Genomic DNA, 7629 nt, shown 5'->3' on the forward strand with positions numbered 1-7629 from the left:
GTGGTGCTATCAGTTCAGATTTTTTCATGCAGCGACATGGCCAATTCATTATAATGATAGCTCACTTTAATTACAAAGAAGTGCATATTCTCTGAGTCAAAAAAGAGCAATTGCATGAGTAAAACAATTCTGTATATGAACAGCAAGTGTCTATAGATAAACCAGAATTCTGTTTTGAGCTGATTAGTAGTACTGAGAATACAGATTCGCTGTACTTTCACTCCTTACAAAAAATGATCATCAAGATGATAATCATTTTTCTTCAGCTTCAGACATACATAAGCAAATTCAGACTGTTCTTTCCTGACTCTGCTTTCAGATCTTAAGAGTGGGAGATTCATGAAAGAAAGCATTTCTTACAAGATTTTCCATTCTGACATCCACAGAAGACTGCTTTCTCCTATGCTTTTCCCCCATGGATTATGATTATTTATGTCTCCAGTCATCTGACTTCAAATCTGAGATCCTAGGGCTTCTCTACAAGTTATAAACCAAATGATTTAATATTCCTCTCACTTGTTTTTGTGTTTCTTTTGCTATTGTAAGTCTAATTCAGCTCTAGGGAAAATTAAGAAGTTTTTAAGAATGTTAGTAAATTCACCTCACCAAAAGTCAGTGAAGTAATGATACAGGCAGGGTGGGATGTTTTTGCCGTCACTAGGAAGGTAACAGAACTTACTTGGTGACATAACAATGCTTTTTATTACCGACATACCTCAGATGACCAAAAGTTGAGCATTAGTAATTACTCCTGGTTTGTTTAAAGAGTGTTCTGGGTTTGTTACCGTTTACATATAGAAAGTTTTTTCTATACTATAGTGGTTCTCTCTATTTCTTTTACATATGTCAAGATGTATAACAAGGATTTCTTCATAAGACAGAGGACTGATGGCATTTCCTGTTTTTTTGTTTGCTTGCTTGATTTCAAAACTAAGGTAAAATAAATTTACTTGTTTGTTTATTTATTAATCAAAACACACACTTCTCCCTAAGCTAAAGAAGCACTTACTGTCAGAAATATCTTCCTTTTATATTTATCCAGATTATGAAGAATTTGTCTCCTGATTAGTTCTGGACAAATAGCCAAAGCTGTTTTTAATTTTTCAACAGAAATTAAGAAATCAATCAATGCTTCAAAAATTTCATTTTCACAAACCAGAAGTTCTAATCATTTTCATTGTACTATAAGCCCAGACCAGTCACACTGTTCATGATAGACCACTCTCTCTCACACTGATCCCTGGTTATGCTGGAAAGTTTTCTGCCCCATCCATTTTGCAACTTCTTTGGAACACACAAAATTACGTAAGCTTCCTCAGCCTTTCAAAATACTTCCTTGTGTCAGTAGGCAGGTCTGTCTAAACAATTTCCAAGTTATGAGCTCCCTTCTTAAAATGACGAGTTGATATGAGAGCTATTAAAATGATTCCAATGAGAAGCTGTGTAATCCTTAAAATGAAGTTCCTTCCCTACTCTCACCTTTAGGTGTCTTGCTGGTGAGTCTGAGAGTTCTGTTTATCTTCTTGATCAGGCGGGATATGTTCAAATATGCTTGCTCATATTTCTACTTTTCAGGATGCAATCTCCTCCCATAACATTCTGTCCTGCATCTTGTGTTTCTAGGTCTACGACACAGCATTTAGCCATGTTCAAAATCATGTTCCTAAAATGTGTGTAGCTTCAGAGGCCACCCTAGACAGCCTATTTAACTAACAAATCTGCAACTCATTTACTTGTCCAATGAGTCATAGTGATAACTGCAGTTATTGCTAAGTGCTTCAATGTTTTTCCTCAGATTTTGAAGCTTGCATCAATTGACTGTCAAATTAAACTGACTCATTAGAAATAAAGATTTCCCCTTCATGGATAGTTTTTGTAGTACAGCAGCTACGAAAGGCTTCTCTAAGCCAAGGCTGCTCTGTTAGTTGTGTTGTAATACTTCTCTGAGAGCTCTCCTTAACTGTTTTCCAATGTTAACTGTGGATGAGATCCGTTTTCAATTTCGCAATTTACAATATTGCAGTACAAAGTTTTTTAAGACACACTTTATCCACCCTGGAATAAAATTATGTGATTTTCTTTGGAAGGTGAACTATTTCCATATTCAACTTCATTTCAATATCAATACTGAACATTGGTACATGAGTGCTTGTATCTTTGGCCTTCACCAGTTAACACACTAAATAGTTTTAATATTTTAGTTACTATTTGCTAAGATGTTTTCTTTTATATGTTCAGTTAATCCCATAAGTTCATCTCTAATTTTACTGGATGTAGAGTTCCAGTCTATTTATTTAACTTTTTTTTTTTTCTTTTTCTATTTTTTCATCCAGTGTTATTCTTTCTGGTGGAATGATATTTTCTTTATATACAGTCATGCTCAGTTATTACAAATATCTGCATTTCTCTTCAAATGAATGTTTGGACGATACTTATATAGTACTAATGGACGACTCCATTAATTATCAAGGATTTTCAGTCTGAAATGTCTAAGAAAACCTTATTTGCCAATCTCCCATTTCCTTTCACATTTTTTCCTGGTATCCCAGAGGGTACATAGGATTCCTGATAAATATTTGTTCTGATTTTTCAATCAGTGGATAGAACTCCCAGGCTACAGGAGGTCTCAGAGACCAGTAGTCTGTCAAGAGAAATTTTCTTCTTTCATTTTTTACTGAGATTCAGAAAAAAACAAGGTGATGTTATGTAAATACTCAGTAATAAATTACAACTACAGGAAGGATATTCAGCAAGGTGACAGTACTACTGGTCATATAGATGATTAATATAGCTCAACATCCAGGTGGAGACCAATTATGAGTGGTGTTCCTCAGGTCTGTGTTAGTACTATCTACAATCTTTGTTGGTGTTGTGATCAGTGGGATTGAATGCACCTGCAGCAAGCTGTGTGGTGAGGGTGACACACTACAGGGAAGGGATGCCAGCAGAGGGATCTGGGCAGGCTTGAGAGATGAGCCTGTGCCATTCTCAGTAAGTTCAACAGGGTGAATTGCAAGGTTTTTTACTAGGATCAGGGCAATCTCAAACATGAATCCAAGGAGGATGGAGAATGGATAAAGAGCAACCCTGTGGGAAAGGACTTGGAGGCTGTGGTAGATAAAAAACCCAACATGAAACAACAGCGTGCGCCTGCAGCCCAGAAGTCTGACTGGGCTGCATCAGAGGAGGGGTGGTCAGCAGGGAGAGGGAAGTGATTGTCCCCCTTTGCTCTGCCTCTCTGAGGGCCCATCTTCGGGCAGTCGAGGAGTTTGGTCTGGCCAGGTTCAAAAGAAACGTGACCAAGAGTACTAAAGGATTTGAATACATGCTATTAATATCTTCAGTATTGCCTCTATGTCTGGGGCCCCTAACATATGAAGGATGTGAAGCTTTTGGAGAGGATCCAGAGGAGGTCATGAAGATGCTCAGAGGACTGGAATAGCTTTCTTAGGAAGGAAGGTTGAGGGAGTTGGGCTTGTTCAGCCAAGAGAAGTTTTCAGAAAGACATAATTGATGCCTAGTAAGGGGCCTAAGGCAAAATGGGGAGAGATTCCTTATAAAAGAGTGTAGTGATAGAAAAGGGGATAACTGTTTAAAGAATAAGTGCAGATTAGATCAGATGTTAGGAAAAAATTCTTCACTCTGAGAGCATTGAGACACAGGAGCATCTGAATAGACTGCCCAGAGAAGGTGTGGCAGCACCATCCCTGGAGGCGTTCAAGGCCAGGTTGGATGTAGCTTTGAGCAACCTGGTCTAATGGAAGTCGCCTCTGTCCACAGCAGTTTGTTGGAACGGAATAGCCTTTAAAGTTCATTCCAACATAATCCATTTTATGATTCTGTGACTGGTATCTTCACAAATACTCAAAATTAAATGCATGTCTAACTGAGGAGTTAAGAAATATTTTCCCCTCTGTCAGATTGACAGAAATCTTCATATTTTTTTGAAGCATGTAATATATATGGACTATGTGAAATAGACATCATGGTGAAGTAAGCTCAATTAATTCAAGAACATGATTGTTACATCCAAAGACCACACAAGACAATTCCAAGGTAATTCCTTCCAATTCTTTCTGTTCAAATATCTCCTTCTATTCTGCCTTTTGTTTTCTGCTTTAAGTGACTCAATCTTTTCAAGCACCTAGCCTGTATATTAATCAGAAATATATTCTACATGTCACAAGCATAAGTTAAATTACAGCTATTTCATCTTAAGTATAGCACAGCACCCAGGATTTCTGTATTGGCATTCTGTAGATGGACGCTTTTTTTCCCTAATATTTTAACAACTGGGGGACTGCTATTTTCTCATAATATTCAGTAGTCTATTATATTGTCCTTGAAGTATTCCATTTTGTGATTTATTATGTATAATTTAATACATAAATAGCATACAATCAAGGTCCTGTCTCTCTCACTTGTTTGTAAATCTAAGCCATATAATAACTCTACTATCTTTCTTAAGTAGCCTGTAACCAAAGAGTTTAATATCCAGTCATGTGAATCATACCACTGTAGTTCAGTAATAGCATCTAGCTCAAATTTCTTTTCCTAAATTTGTATATCTAATTCCTGTATCGTAGGAACACAGACTGTTTTGCTCTTGAGGTTTATGTCCTTTTACTTTTTTTCTTGTTAGTTCTTTTCTATAGAGTGGATATTACTCAGGATGTACTTTCCTGTTTACAGAGGTACGAGTCCTCAGTATCTGTATTTTCTGAAAGAGTTTAACTGAAATAAAGATAGTTCTCATTTATTTTACAGGCAGAATTGATCCTATTGCATCAGTAACTCCAGCAGAGGATTAAAGGGATTAAAGAGTAAGGGAGCTACCTGCACCTACATCTAACCTCTGAGTGTGTATACTTCTACTGATGGTTGGTAGCATTCACCTGAAACAAAGAACCAGTTTGTCTCCTGGTGATAGGCAAATGGTAAATAAGACTTTGTATTTGTGTCCAGAATAACACAAACCTCTTACAACACCAAACTGTTGTTATAGTAACAAGGAGACAACCATGCCTTAAAATAGCCAATGATGAGTTGAGATTATCAATAATATTTTCCCACCTGATTTTCAGAGAAGCACCATTCAAATGAATCCAGCTGGCCTGCTCAGCCATGATTCTGGTCTTTTGGCTATCTAACTAGTATTTTTAAATGTTATTCTGAATAAGAACTCAGAAACTGCCATTTCTGGATAAACCTGTGGGAGTGAATAAACTGAGTGGGAGAACCTGGCTTTACCATTAGGAGCTGGTGGAAGGTATGGACTGCTACTTTTTCTTTGCATTTGAAAGACAAGCAGAAAGTGTTTCTAGAAAATCATTTTTTAACTCTTGTAGCAGTCAGATAGTCTTGCTGTGTACTTCCTAATAAATTAATAAAAAGAATATGTTCCTAGAAATCCATATCAGTCCTTTAATAAGCAAAGAACATCACGTGTGTGAGATGCTAAGTACTGAGGGAGCTTATCACTCTGCAGAAGAGGATTTTCTGTCTTCTTTCTTGTAGGAGGACTCAGTGAAAGCTCTTGGGCTCCTTGGTTCTCTTCTCAGGCTCCTTCTATCACAGCACTTGCCTCTATACATTTATTAAAACAAAGTTATAAGCAAAGACAAAACATGGACATCCACAACAGAAATGCTGAAGCTGATGGTGAGCAGATGAAAGAGGTTCTCCCATGACAGTATTTTCTAGACTGCCTGCATACCCAGGGAGATAGAAGGAGGGTATGTCTGTGTCTGACTGCAGAAGGGATAACAATGACATGTGCTGATTTTTGTCCAGTGTCAAGCAGGAGTTCTCCAAGCACTTCAACTGAAGCAGCCAGCAGCAGCAAAATAAAAATGATGTTTTGATACAAATCACGTGAAAGAGATTGTGTTCTCTGCTCCTGCATAATTGGAAAGGGGAAAGAACTGGATGTGAAGCACTTACTCTACAGCAAAATGTATAAACACCCTGTGCACACTATAGAGCAGATATTTATGCAATAAGAAATAAAGACATTTATCTGTGTACACATCACTGGTGTAAAGAAAGTTCTGTTATTTTTAAGAGGAAATTCCTCAGTCAGGTGTCAACTGTGAAGGAGAGAAATAGAGCCCTGATAGGTCACATAAAAAAGATGTTAGAGAACACCCACGCCCAGAGCTTGTGCAGAGCTCAAAACAACATTTTACTTTTCGTCAGGTGGAACATTCAAAGAGGTGTTCTTATTTCCTTCAGTCAATGATAAAGCTTACCACCTTAAGGAAGAGTTCATAGGAGAACTTAGTAAAACAGTTTAATAGTGTTTCCTTGGTCATGAATATTTCTCTTGTTCAGAGATTCATTGAAGGTCATACCTTCTTTGTTCTGTGTGCATACGTGATAAGGCTTTAAAAGCAAGCTTTTCTGCTTTGCTTCCCACTGTAATAATATCCTTGCTATATAGATGGGATTGCTGCACATGAGCCCCTATTGTTTAACAGGACATCTTTCTCGTAGATGGAATGAATCATCCTAAGGGGACAAAAAAAGATTTTTGGATCTACTCTTTAATTTACTTGAATAATAGTTACTTTTGACCAGAACTTAATTAAACTGTGATAACTCTGAATGGTGAACTAGATCGAGTTGTCCTTTCTAAGTGAATATTATCTTGAGTTTATATGAAACTTCCCTTCCTTGACTATGTGCTTCATAAAAAATAAGCTAACTGGAACTATAATCAAAAGTGTTCTTCAATTAAGGATCAGGATCTGGTTGCCTTATACTTTTGCTAAGTGGTAACTTTATACTAGAAATTTTGTTGCCAGTATGGAAGAAATGCATTCACATTAGCACCTGACTTTGTTGAACTTCAGTATGTTTTTGTCAACCAATCTCTACTACTGGTCAAAGTTCCTCCAAATAGTAACTCTTTCCTCTGATATCTGAACTTCTCCTCCTAATATTGTACCTCGGAGCTAGAGAACCATGCTGGAGGAACAGTGACTTGCCATCTGTGGTCCCTGGAATTGTAAGGGAACAGCTGTATCAGATGGATGCTCATAAGCTCATAAGTTCAGACAGGATTCACATGACAGGATTCAGTGGACCCCTTTCAACAACTCATAAAGGCCTATAGAAGTTCCTGAGGACTGGGAGCTAGCCAGCATCATACCCAGATACAATAAGGGCATGAAAGAATGCCCAGGTAACTGCAAAACTGTTAGTACAACTTCAATGCCTGGAAAAGTTATGAAGAAGATTGTCTTGGGTGATACTGTTAGGCAATTAAAGACAAAGATATTTTCAAGCATAGTCAACATGTTTTTATCAAGGGAAAGTCCTGCCTTAGTAATAAAGTAGTAACTTTCTTGGTGGTTGAAGGTAAGGCATATCATGTAATCTTTCTGAATTTTAGCAAGGCGTTTGATACTGTCCCTCACAGCATCCCCTGGACAAATTGTCAAGCTGTGAGAGAAACAGCTTCACACTGATCTGGGTTATGAACTGAATGAATAGAAGAAAATAGACAGGAAAAAAAAAATACTGTAAGGCACTGGAACAAACTTCCTGAAGAGGTGGTTGATGCTGTATATCTGTTAGTGTTCAAAGTGGCATTGGGGTAATGCCCTCAATAACAAGCTTTAACTT

At 37.4% G+C, this 7629-nt stretch overlaps 1 long non-coding RNA gene across 1 annotated transcript; it reads left to right on the top strand.

Moving 5' to 3' along the window:
* Positions 1-1343: 1343 nt before the first annotated feature.
* LOC107051933 lies at positions 1344-6029 on the top strand. The gene is made up of 3 exons (XR_001463920.4): positions 1344-1496; positions 3951-4056; positions 4768-6029. It is a non-coding gene; the product is annotated as an uncharacterized LOC107051933 (long non-coding RNA).
* Positions 6030-7629: the final 1600 nt, after the last annotated feature.

The sequence above is a fragment of the Gallus gallus genome, chromosome Z (assembly GCF_016699485.2).
Source record: "Gallus gallus isolate bGalGal1 chromosome Z, bGalGal1.mat.broiler.GRCg7b, whole genome shotgun sequence".
Lineage (NCBI taxonomy): Eukaryota > Metazoa > Chordata > Aves > Galliformes > Phasianidae > Gallus > Gallus gallus.